The sequence below is a fragment of the Bombyx mandarina genome, chromosome 04, assembly GCF_030267445.1.
Source record: "Bombyx mandarina strain Sakado chromosome 04, ASM3026744v2".
Lineage (NCBI taxonomy): Eukaryota > Metazoa > Arthropoda > Insecta > Lepidoptera > Bombycidae > Bombyx > Bombyx mandarina.
The window spans coordinates 17,180,734-17,193,722 of NC_143211.1; the positions used below are offsets into that span (position 1 = coordinate 17,180,734).

At 36.7% G+C, this 12,989-nt stretch overlaps 1 long non-coding RNA gene across 1 annotated transcript; it reads right to left on the minus strand.

The window, feature by feature from the left end:
* Window positions 1–5,140: 5,140 nt before the first annotated feature.
* Window positions 5,141–9,756, minus strand: LOC149503207 (uncharacterized). Its single transcript, XR_016323027.1, has 2 exons — window positions 8,729–9,756; window positions 5,141–5,585 (listed from the first exon to the last, which is right to left on the minus strand). It is a non-coding gene; the product is annotated as an uncharacterized LOC149503207 (long non-coding RNA).
* Window positions 9,757–12,989: the final 3,233 nt, after the last annotated feature.

Consider the following 12,989-nt stretch of genomic DNA (forward strand, 5'->3'; position numbering starts at 1 on the left):
TATTTAGGAAAACTATGTATTAACGTTAACGGTAGGTAAATGTGACAGAGCTTGATGGATTAACCGTAGCGTATAACAACGATCTCGTTGCAAATATAGCAAGATTTCTATTGAATCCGGATTTGAAAGGAAACATTGAGAGAGTACGAAAAAAATTGACACTAAAGAGCCCAATATACAGATAAAGTTTATGCTCTTGTTTTTTCCTCGTAAGGTTAATGTGTATGGACTGATTTCAAAACAGCTTATCATGAATATAGATTTTTTGTTGTTGTTTAGATGGTTGGACCAGCTTACAACTTACCTAGTGTTAAGTGTTTACCAGAGCACATAGACATCCATAACGTAAATACCACCACCTTGAAACATGAGTTCTAAATCTTAGTTTTAAAGTACAGCGGCTGTCCTTTCATTCAAACCGAAACGCATTAATTACTGCTTCGCGGCAGAAATAGGGCAGGGTTGTGGTACCTATCTAGGTAAATCTAATATTAAAAAAAAATCTAATATTTAAAAAAAAAAAAAAAGACATACCCGCTGAGTTTCTTGCCAATTCTTCTCAGGACGGAAGCTAATTCTTGTGAATTGGCGGTAGTTCTTTTGACGTTCAACAAGACTAAGCATGTACTTTCATTTATGTTGAATAAAACTTTTTTGATTTGATTTGATTTGTATACCGTCTCACATGTCGTCTTACCACTAATCAAATACCACTAATAAATTCCTAAAATCAAATACTATAAAAGCCTAAAAATGGTAATAAAACTAAATGTTGTGGTACAGAAGGTGTTATCTAAAAAAACGCTATGTGAAGAAAAATTGCAACGAATTGAAATCTTTAAAAATGTCTAATACGTCTATATTTAATTATTAAATTAAACAATTTGAGTATTATCATGTTTTATTTAGTCTGATTTACAAAACAACGACTCGTTTAGTTGTATACAGTTTTTTTTTTCATATTCCCCTTTTATTAGCTTGTCTTATCTATATCTATGTAACACAACGTATTTATATAACTGGCTCAAGATTGTGCGAGTTACGCTATTGCCATAATCCACATGACCTACCTCGTTTATCTAAGTACTAGCGACCCGCCCTCGCTTCGCTTCGGAAACATTAACAGCCTGGCCACGGGACATTCGCCGATACGAATATTCGCGCGGTGCGAACGGCGAAGCGTCTAGCGACTAAAATAAGAGCATAGAAATGTACCTAACAAGCCACGCGCACCGGCGCACAGTGGGTCGATACTGTGATTTTAGTGACTTAGGGACCAACTTTGTTTTTTTATAATTTTTTTTATGTAGATAGATAGAGCTCGTTAATCTCAATAATAATTGTTTTGGGCAAAAATTACAAAAACTTTATAGTTTGGTCAGAAAAATGTGTTTTGTGATTTTTTTGTATGGAGCGGGTCACATTAAATTAAATTCCTGCTAAGTACCGCGAGGTCCCGCTTTGAAACTTTATTTTCCTTATACCTTGTCTAGTCTACTATCATTTGATGCTATGAACATGTGCATAAAGTTGCAACTCTGCCAAATAAATCGATCGAAAAAAATTAATAAATACATAGAATAAAAACCTTTATAACTTTTTTCGTAAGTGCTTTTAAGTTAAATTTGATATGGATTAGTAAGTAAAAGCACGTAATGATACCCATAATTACATAATACCTAACAACAATACATTTAGTAGGTCTCTAATTAAACAATCTCTCTAATTATTAGGATAGTTAACATTATTTAATGAGGATAATTAGTTAAGCAGCCATTACTGGGTAGTAGAAAATATAGTAAACATTTGTTTGTCTCTGGAAGTATAAAGTGACCATGTTTATTATATACTAACTAGTGTTCGTTTATTCGTACTACTACTAACATCTCGTGATTGTCGTTGTGATCTTACTGTTTCCGTTATAATTGATAATTTTGTTAACAATTTAGAATTATTTATGATTTTAAGAGAGCAACTACTGTCGCTGTCTGATAATAAAAAAACTCTTTCAATTCCTACAAAATCAAATAAACGTGACCGAAGAGAAAAAAGTTGGGCTCCAAAAATTCTGTACGCAATTTTGTTCAAATATAAGTGCAATATGGAAACGAAGTAGTCGCATGTTAGCACAGTTTATAAGAAAAAAATGTGATTGGTTAGAATGTGCAATAAACTGGCCCGAAGGAATGATACCTGAAGCTATCAACACTGCACATGAAAGGCTCGAGATTTCTAATACTGAAGATGTTGAAAATGTACCACCCTCAAATGTACTACAGAAGCCTCGACATCTATTTTTGCACCTCGAAAACCTTTTGAAGAATTGGGATCCAGGCAAAAACGAAGACGCATTGAACAAATTTAACAATCGCTTTCGTTATCCCCGGATGAAATGAAAGCTACTACAATTGCTAGTTTGAGAAACACTAGAAATGAAGATGTAGGAGAAATAATGAACTACTTGTCAAATCACCCCGAAGATCTAGAAAAAGTTAAGGAGTATTTAATTACAAGTAAAGTGAAAAGTAGTACATATTCTCCCGATAAGGCAATATTAGTTTCACTTAAATTAAGTGGCAGTATATAAACCTAAGAGAAGCAGCAAGTGAAAATGGGTCTGATTTATACCCTTCTTAATATAAAATTAAGCAAGAAAAGACCAAATGTTATCCAGGGAAAGACGAGGTAATTATTACTGAAGAAGGAGCTGCTATTAAAATGCAAGCATTACTAAACTTGGCGCTATATAGGCTTTTAGATGTGATTACTTCGGATTTGGACTCTGCAAGAGAGCTACTGCTTATAAGCAAATAGGCTTTGATAGAGCCCCAGGTCAAAGTAATTATAAAGAAAAAACTGAAACAGAGTTTGATGATTCATCTATTTTCATGGTCAGTCTAGTTCCTATAAGGCTTCAGAAATTTGATGGAACAATTGTTTGGGAAAACGACCTACCCTCATCAACTTTTTATTGCCGTCCAATAATGTTTAAATTTACAAAAGAAACGCAGTCAACAGTGACAATTATAAAAGCTAGCATAACGGAAGAAATAGAAAGACTTCAGCCATCAAAAATCAAACAAGTTGAAGTTAAGCATCAATTGCACATGATGATGATAGACGGACAAATAACCTCATATTTGTCAGAAACATTTTCTGCTGTCTGTGATATTTGCAAAGCAAAACCGTCAGAGCTTTTTGGAGTGACTTGCTTATCAAAGAGAAAATAATGAAGAAATATTCCAGTATGGAATGCCATCTTTACCTGCCTGGATAAGATGCATGGAGTGCTTACTTCATATCGGTAAATATAATTTTATTACTTCACAATTTTTTCATCGTATGTAGTTTCCTGTGAGATAATTTTTTAAATGACACTTTTTTTACGTCTTATCGTTTGGACTTCAAGAAATGGAGTTGCAAGGGGCGATGACAAAGAAAAAATAACAACCAGAAAAAGTGCTATACAGCAAGCGTTTAAAAAGGAATGCGGTTTACTTATAGATGCTGTCAAGCAAGGAGTAGGAACAACCAATAATGGCAATACTGCCAGAAGATTTTTCAGGGATGCAGAAGAAACAGCCCGCATAACAGGAATACTTAAAGATTTAATAGAGAGGTTTCACGTGATTCTTCACTTTGTTGCATCTGGAGAGCGCGTTTCCAATTTTTCGGAATTTTTTAGATATACTGCAGAATTGTATGTTAATTTATATCCCTGGTATTATAATATATGCTTTCCAGTATCCATAAATTGTTGGCATATGGCAGTGATATACAATAATGAAGAACTTTGGTGCCATTCGTATAGGTAAACTCTCCGAAGAGGCAGTGGAAGCTCGCAATAAAGATTTTCGGAAATATACAGAGAGTTGTTATTCAAGAATGAGAAGTAGAACGTCGACTAATGAGGATATTTTACACAATCTTCTTTCGTCTTCTGACCCAAAGATCGAAAGGTGAAACAAAATATATAATATTTAGAGAGATTGCATAATTAGAGACCTACTAAATGTATTGTTGTTAGGTATTATGTAATTATGGGTATCATTACGTGCTTTTACTTACTAATCCATATCAAATTTAACTTAAAAGCACTTACGAAAAAAAATATAAAGGTTTTTATTCTATGTATTTATTAATTTTTTTCGATCCATTTATTTGGCAGAGTTGCAACTTTATGCACATGTTCATAGCATCAAATGATAGTAGACTAGACAAGGTATAAGGAAAATAAAGTTTCAAAGCGGGACCTCGCGGTACTTAGCAGGAATTTAATTTAATGTGACCCGCTCCATACAAAAAAATCACAAAACACATTTTTCTGACCAAACTATAAAGTTTTTGTAATTTTTGCCCAAAACAATTATTATTGAGATTAACGAGCTCTATCTATCTACATAAAAAAAATTATAAAAAAACAAAGTTGGTCCCTAAGTCACTAAAATCATAGAATCGACCCACTGTGCGGCGACCGGCGAAGCGACCGGCGAAATGTACCGAGCGAATCGCGCGGGCGACTTACGATGCGGCGGGCGAGCAAAACAAATGCATGCATAAGGACGGCGCAAGCCACGGAGTCGAGCGGTAGTCGCGGCGAATAGTGCAGTGATTAAATGAGTTTAGTTGTTTTCGCCGCGAAAAATGAACGCCGAAATTTTTATATTTTATATTTTTTATTAATTTTTTTTTTTATACTTTTAAACTCGTCGTGGCCGAACGGATAAGACGTCCGGTGTTGAGCGATGCACCGGTAGTCGAATATCAGGCGGGTACCAATTTTTGTAATGAAATACGTACTCAACAAATTTTTTTGTTCACGATTGATTTCCACGGTGAAGGAATAACATCGTGTAATAAAAATGAAACCCTCAAAATTATAATTTGCGTAATTACTGGGGGTAGGACCTCTTGTGAGTCCGCGCGGGTGGGTACCACCACCCTGCCTATTTCTGCCGTGAAGCAATAATGCGTTTCGGTTTGAAGGTTGGGGCAGCCATTCTAACTATACTTGAGACCTTAGAACTTATATCTCAAGGTGGGTGGCGCATTTACGTTGTGGATGTCTATGGGCTTCAGTAACCACTTAACACAAGGTGGACTGTGAGCTCATCCACCCATCTAAGCAATAAAAAAAATATATAGCTGAAATACTAGCTAGACCAGCTATTTGGAAGTCTAGCCACCCAAAGTATTTCTCGTACTTCTTGTGGAATTCTCCATCTATAGGTATACTCCGATTCTTATTCAAATCATGTACTTCACAATCTTTTCCAAATAATAGGTCCTGAACCAAAAAACTATTAATTTGTAAGCAATATCGAGATAATTTCGATATTGTTGCAAATGATGTGACAATAAAAACCAGCAGCGTAACGACAAGTTCTTTTATTTGTGCAAGAATGCAGAAAAGTAGTTAGAAATGGCTGGCATGGCTTGTTTTATTAACACTATCCCCCCTTCGTTGGCTTTGGCTGGCGGCGGTGGCGGTGGCTATGGCGGAAGGGGGCGTGTTAATATGGCTTGGCGGCTTGGCTGGCGGCAGGGCATGACAGCTGACGTCACGTCCGTTACATTCGGCCATCCTGCAACAATTGCTCCCGCAATGGGGAACACACAAAAACATTTAGTTCTCAAATAAATCAATAAGGTCTTCAGTTTCGAGCTGCTCATCGGAACTACTAGCGCTATCGGACACATGGGCTATACTTTTATAGGGCTTTAATGAATCTGTTGATACCAGGCCAGTGAAGTTTTTATAACTTCGTAAACCTTTTAGATATACTTCTAATTCGATAACAATTGTTACCTACTACTTTAGTTACTACATACGGACCTGAGTACAAATCGTCTAATTTGGTATTAATCCTAGCGGCGCTACTAACCAGTTGGCGCCTGTCTCTACGATACAAAATGCCTTTTCTTATAAACATGAGCTTTTTTTTTATATTAATGTTGTGTGTATTATTGTACTCGCTTGTTTTATCCTAGCTGCAGCTATCTTACGCCGTGCGTCAACAGTTTCTGGTTCGAGACCAGGAATCGAAACATCACATATTGACCTACCAGAGCGCGCAAAGATTAAATCACAAGGCTTGTAGCCGCTGTTACTTTTAATTGTGTTGTTTGTGCCTCAATTAACGGAGTTCACTAAATTATTTGAAGCTTCACTAGGATCAGTTGCCCGCAACACAAAATTGTATGTTTAGTTTGTTCAACCTGGCCAATTAGCGCGCGGACAAGCAATACCGTTTAACGTATGCCTAAACTGTTTATCTTCTGATATATTTTTTTAAAGTACCTACTCGTAAAAGCTTTCCCGTAGTCTGTCACCACGTGATTCGGGTATCTGGACAAACCCTATTAATATATTTTTCAATGCACGAATGGTCCCGATTAAATTTACAGTACGCGTTAGTTCAGCTATCACAAATTTAGACAACGCATCTTTCATTACGATCATGTACTGGTTGGTGCCCTTTAGATGTCCTACAGAAGGGCATCATGTTATATATTTGTACCATGCGCATAGTATCAGATGGTTTAGAGATCGGATATAGACAGTCTTCTTTTTTTTAACATAGTTATCCTTCTCGTGTACAATAAAGACATGCTGCCACGTATTTCCTAATAAAGCGTGTCATTTTAAGAAACCAATATTGGCTTTTAATCAGAGCTAAACGATGATTTAGATCCACGTGACAAATGTCGTCATAGTGCATTTGTACAATTTTCCATTTAGCCGAAGGGACTGCGAGTCTATTTCCCTTAAAAATTTTTCGAACTAGTTCATTCATAATTATCTTTAACATCAGCGCGACTTCGTCCGCGTGGAATATAGTTCACAAAGAATGCTTTATTTTAGTACAAATTGATTAGCATAAAAAAAACGTTATAGTGAGCCAACCTTAACATATGCTATCGCGGACATTTTTTTTTTAGATCTTTTAAAGGGGTACAATTCTGTCACATTATTTTAGCGAAACTTTAACAGTTTCTGCAGCGCACGCACCGGAAGCTCTCAAAAGGGAAAATAACCCGATTTTGAAACATTACTTACTGGTACTTCGCTTGTATTGGTCTTAGCGTGACCCAGTGATGGTCTTAGCGGTGCTAGCGTTATATAGCCTATAACCTTTCTCAATAAATGGGTTATTTAACACTGAAAGAATTTTTCAAATCGGACCAACAGTTCTTGAGATTAGCGCGTTCAAACAAACAAACTCTTCAGCTTTATAATGTTAGTATAGATTGCTTTATAATCGAACTAAGCTTTTCGTCCTGACATTGCACAGTACAGAATCAATCAGTAACTAAGACGATTCACGTTCATCATGTCAACAGGATGCCTATTAAGCGCGTCTACAAATTTTCCATACGTTCACCAGGTCTATACTCAACACTAATGTCATAATCTTCTTTCAAAACTCACCATCGCGCAATGCATGGTATAATGTCGCGTTTGGTAAGCGTAGCACAAACCACAGTACAATCAGTTTCTACTATATCATGTTTACCTACTTCATAAACACGGAACCTACGTAGCGATTGTACGACCGCCAGGTTATGAGCTCTTAACTATGATACACATTCTTCCTTCCTAGTAACCCGGCTAAAATAGTATAACAGGCCGCAGTGAGTTGTCAGTTTGTTTTTGTAATAGTATACCAGAAATTCCTAAGTTACACGCATCGGTTTGTATTTCTGTAGGAAGCATAGGATTATACAGAGCTAGCACAGGTTTGAAACGTAAGCTGTTTTTCAGTTGTTCGAAATTCGCGTTTTGTTCACGGCTCCACACCCATGATTTATCTTTTTTTTTCTTTTTAAACCAATAAACTGTCGCACACTATAAGCATTATTTGGCACAGGACACTGCGAAACGGCCGTCAATTTTTGTTGCACCCGGCTGTATACCGTCTGAAGATATTTCATGACCTAATAAGTGACTTGTTCCTCCAAGAATGAGCATTTACTCATATTTAATTTTAAGTCTCCACCATAAAATTTCCCAAGTACTTTCTCAATAATTATTGAACCTGATTTTATACCAACTGAGGGTAGATGTAAATCGTTTAAAATTGCTAGTATCTCGATTTGACCTACATTTATTTTTACCCATTTCTTTTCTACCCACAGACTCAATTATTTTATTTATTAAACGCATTTAACTACCCCACCTAGTGGAACAAGGTGGAGATAAAGAAGAAACGCATGAATACAGATGGCGCATTTGCTAAACCAAAAGGAATTCTAGTGTACTAGAAATAATGACCTTGCGGTGTAATGAAAGCAGTTGTGTGTCTGGCACAATGCTCAATTGATGGTAGCCCTGGGCTAAATCTAAACTCGTGCAGTACTGTTCGGTGGATACTTGTATATTTTACCATAGCGTTTAACGCACGATAATCAACGCATAGCCTACTGTCGCCGTTCTTTTTCTTAATAAGACTACTGGTGAAGCATGACTAGATTCAGATTATTTTATAATGCCGATGACTAAAAGTGGCGATACACGGGCTGATCACTAGTAAGCTTAATTTGCATTTGAACTAAATTGGCAATACCTAAATCATGTGTATTCGTAGCAAAGCAATGCTTATACTGTATTTTTTTAATCTGAATGACTCCTAATATTTAATGGCTCCTTTTAATTTTTTTTATTTCTACCCACAAATCTCGAAATATTTGTAATGGCATGGCTAGGGCAAGTAGAAATGCAACACACCTGGCTGTTTGGCTGTGGCTCCTCGCAGCTGTTGGCCCTCGGCAGGACCTCGCCCGGCGGCCACAGGATGGTCTCCGAGCCCATGTTGATGTCTTTGATGTAGCTGTCTTCGCCGTTCAGCAGCGTCGCAGGCAGGGAGAAGGAAGCTCGTAGCCGTGAATCTCGTGAAGCGCCGTGAAGCTCGTAGTGCCGCAGTGGAGTAACCACGTTGCTGCTCTTTTAGTTTCCCTCTACGTGAACCAGAATGATGGAAGGACAGGGCGGCAGGCGCTTTTGGTCCGACGACGTCGAAGTCCCTTTGATTTGATTGTTCCAGGTTCTTCATCCTGTAGCTCAAGTATCGCCTTGTGGACCTCTTTCTGAAGCAATTTTTCAACACTTTCCTCGCCAGTGAAATAGGAGCTTCATCTTCTTCAAACTTGTCAGAAGACCGAGACATCTGAGCGTGTATATGACGTTGTTTCATTTCTTTATGCCACTTCTGATTGTTGCAAATGATGTGACAATAAAAACCAGCAGCGTAACGACAAGTTCTTTTATTTGTGCAAGAATGCAGAAAAGTAGTTAGAAATGGCTGGCATGGCTTGTTTTATTAACACTATCCCCCCTTCGTTGGCTTTGGCTGGCGGCGGTGGCGGTGGCTATGGCGGAAGGGGGCGTGTTAATATGGCTTGGCGGCTTGGCTGGCGGCAGGGCATGACAGCTGACGTCACGTCCGTTACAATATAGACATTTCGATGTCGGACTTCCTTACTAGTCGCGGCGGCGAACGTGAGTACCCGTGGCCTGCAAACGGTGCTGCGCGAATGATCGCCTCGCCCACCGCTTCGCTGTTCGCACCGCCGATCCCCGTGGCCAGGCCGTAAAACACACATGAAACAAAAAATAAAAATAAAAAAAAAGTAGCCTATGTTCATCAGGGACAATGTCGGCTTCTAATGGAAAAATAATTTTTCAAATAGGTCCAGTAGTTTCGGAGCCTATTCGAAACAAACAAACAAACAAATCTTTCCTCTTTATAATATTAGTATAGATAGTATAGATGCATGCAGGCCAAACTGAATGTGTAAATGAGACATTAGTGTATAAAACACCGAACATTCTATGTTATTAAAACGTTTCATTGTTACTTGTATGATTGAATGTAGTAGTAAAAAAGACGTTTGACACAATCATTGGAAGCTACAAATATTATTAGTGTGATTTTAATAAGGGTCAAGAATTGTTGTTGTGCCTTTATACATTTGTTTTCTTGTAATTCTTTTTAGTAAACTTATGTAAATTGTAAACATGTATTATGTAAACTTATAGTTTATATATTTTATTTTTCAAAATTTAAATAACGAATTTATTGCAGAAACTTTATTATTTATGCTATATATTACAAAAACATTAAATATTGTTTTTTTTCTAACAATTATAAATTTGGAACTAAGGTTGACTCATAATTACATTAAATCAAAAAATAAATACTAATTAAATTTCTTTAATTCCAGAAAATAGAATAACCGATTATTGTTTTAAATCTCCAAGGAAATAAATTGATTAAATCATTTTGATTTTATTAATTTTTACCAAAAGCGCATAAATTATAATTCATAAATAATGAATGAATTAATTTATTTAATGATCAATTAAGCAGAAAATTATTAATGAATAGAATTAATTAATTATATTGAGCAATCTTGATATGTTTTTTTTTCACTTTCATAATTTTTCGCCCTAAACAATTTGTCGCCCTGGGCACTTGCACACCGACTGCCCTTAGTGTTAATCCACCACTAAGCATACACGTTGTGATATCTATGGACTTTGTTAACCCTTTTACACTAGGTCGGCCCAGAGCGCGTCTGCTCATCTCGAGCGATTATAATAAACAAAAAGACGTTTTCATAAGGTCGCAAGGTAAATGTATATACGAGAAGACACGGTTCGACTCGTGTGAGACCGATATACCCATATATACAGTGTGCTTATCGCGAGTTTTTTAACTTCTCGATCGCGTAAAAGTTAACTCAATTTTGTATGGAGTGAGAACAGCGCCCCTAGCGGCAAACGAAGGAAAGTTGTTCCAACTCCATACAAATTTGAGTTCAGTTTTACGCATCGAGAACGTTAAAAAACTCGCACTACGCACACTGAGCTCATAGATCTCACGCCCCGACGCACACTGCCTTCAAAACTTAGTTTACCAAACTAGCGTACTAAGCGTAGCCTCCAACAGTGACATATCGTGCATACGGTGCGAAAACGTCACTTACGCAAATTATATAATTTTTCAGGAGAAACGTTGGAAAATTCAACATCTTATTATGTAATTCTTATTCTAATATCTTATTCTGCTGGGTAATAGAAATAAAATTATATTAATTAAACTACAAAACTTCAAAAGCAAACTCTCGTCTCATTAATAACTAATAAAAAATGTATAATATTTTCTCAGTTCAGTGTTTTGCAAAAATTGCATAAGTGACTTTATAGGACCGTATGTGCGATATGACATCTTTAATTTTGAAACTGGTTTATTATGAATACGTTACCACCTCCCCCTGTTCTATGTTAAGTTGAAAAACTATCGAACCAACGAGTGCTTTGGTCACCTAGATAGAGTACGTAGTAACGTCGAAAACGGCAAACAAAACAATCCGCAGAACCCGGCCGGCCAATCATCCGTCAAACGGAACGGCCCCGCTGTAAATCTTCACGGGGGTGGGGGCCCGGGGCGGGGAGGAGCCGGGGTGTTACGTAACATCCGGAAGTGCGGATTAGGAATCAATAGTGCGCCCGTAATCATAGTTGTAGTGGCCGACGTTCGCGTTCTGCACTAAGAGAGAGAGAGAACATTCTTTATTGCACACCAAAACATAATTAACATTAGAAAACAGTCAACAAGCAGATACGTTTGTACAATAGGCGGTATCTTATTACTAAAAGCGATTTCTTCCAGACAACCGTTTAATTACCCGAAATTCTGGACAGATAAGGATTTAGCAGGTATATTGCGGTGTACTATTAATAATACATTATTAAAGAAAATACATATATTATTAGATTTATATTCCAATATACTTAATATACATAATAAATTAACAGTATGGATAAAGCATAAACAAGCAAATAACACTAGGCGGATAGGTAATGTTCCTTCACCATTATTTTAAAGCAGTTTAAAGTTACTAAGAGATATGTGTATACTATGTATACTGTGTATAGCGTTTATTGTATTCATCTGCTGTCTTTTGTTGAGGGTCGATGATTGATTATAGTCTCTAGAGTATTGTGATAGTTAGACACATGTTTTGTTTTCTTGTTTAGCTTTTACCAGAACTTAAAGGACAAAATCACCCGCACTGAGGTAAGACTAAAGTCTAATCGGAACCCATTTTGTTTCAAATAGGGGTATGACAGTAGTAGGTACCTACCAGCCTTGCGTTCAAATTTTTCAAATAAATTTCAAATAGTTAGGTATTTCGAAATATAGTTTTACGATTTCATCCTAACTTTTTTTTGACAGATTAGTACTGTATCGATTACCATTGAACTTTTTTTTTTATATATATATTTTTTATTCTTTATTAGAGCCATACACCTATTAGGTTAGTCGGCTTTTTTTTTATTAACAGAGAAAAAGTCAACACGTGTTCAATGGTGTCTGCAACTGGTCAAGACAAGAAATCACTTATTATGTAGGTACGCACGTACTATGTACACTGATATTTTATGGGTTGAAAGTTTTAATTCATACGAGAATATTAAAACCTTCTGAATTCACGTGAGATTTTCCTCTCGCAAAAAAAAAACATTGGAAGTTTCGTGATCCTCAAAGGCAGCCTCCACAATGAGTACGATCTAGATTACTGAAAATCGAATTGCAAGATTGAGTATACATCTTCTTCTTTGTCCTAGTGTTGTTGGCTCCACCTTATCCCACTAGGTGGGATCGGTACAGCGATTCACAGGCCCATTCTGATTAAGTATACATATATGTATAATTAAAAAATCATTTCACCGACGTGTATATTGCCCGCCACATGTGTTCGGTAAACAAAAATATTAAAAAAAGCAAGTACATACATATTATGTAGAAGGGAAAAAGCAATACGTCAACTGTCTCGTAGATTTTTTCTTAAATTAGGTGTACCATAAACCTTAACTTAACCTTTGACGTTTAGGGATTAACGCAGCACACCAACATTACTACTACTAGAAAAAAAAAAACTAATTATGTGGTGTCGTGGGACACCAGGTAGGAACGAAGTTC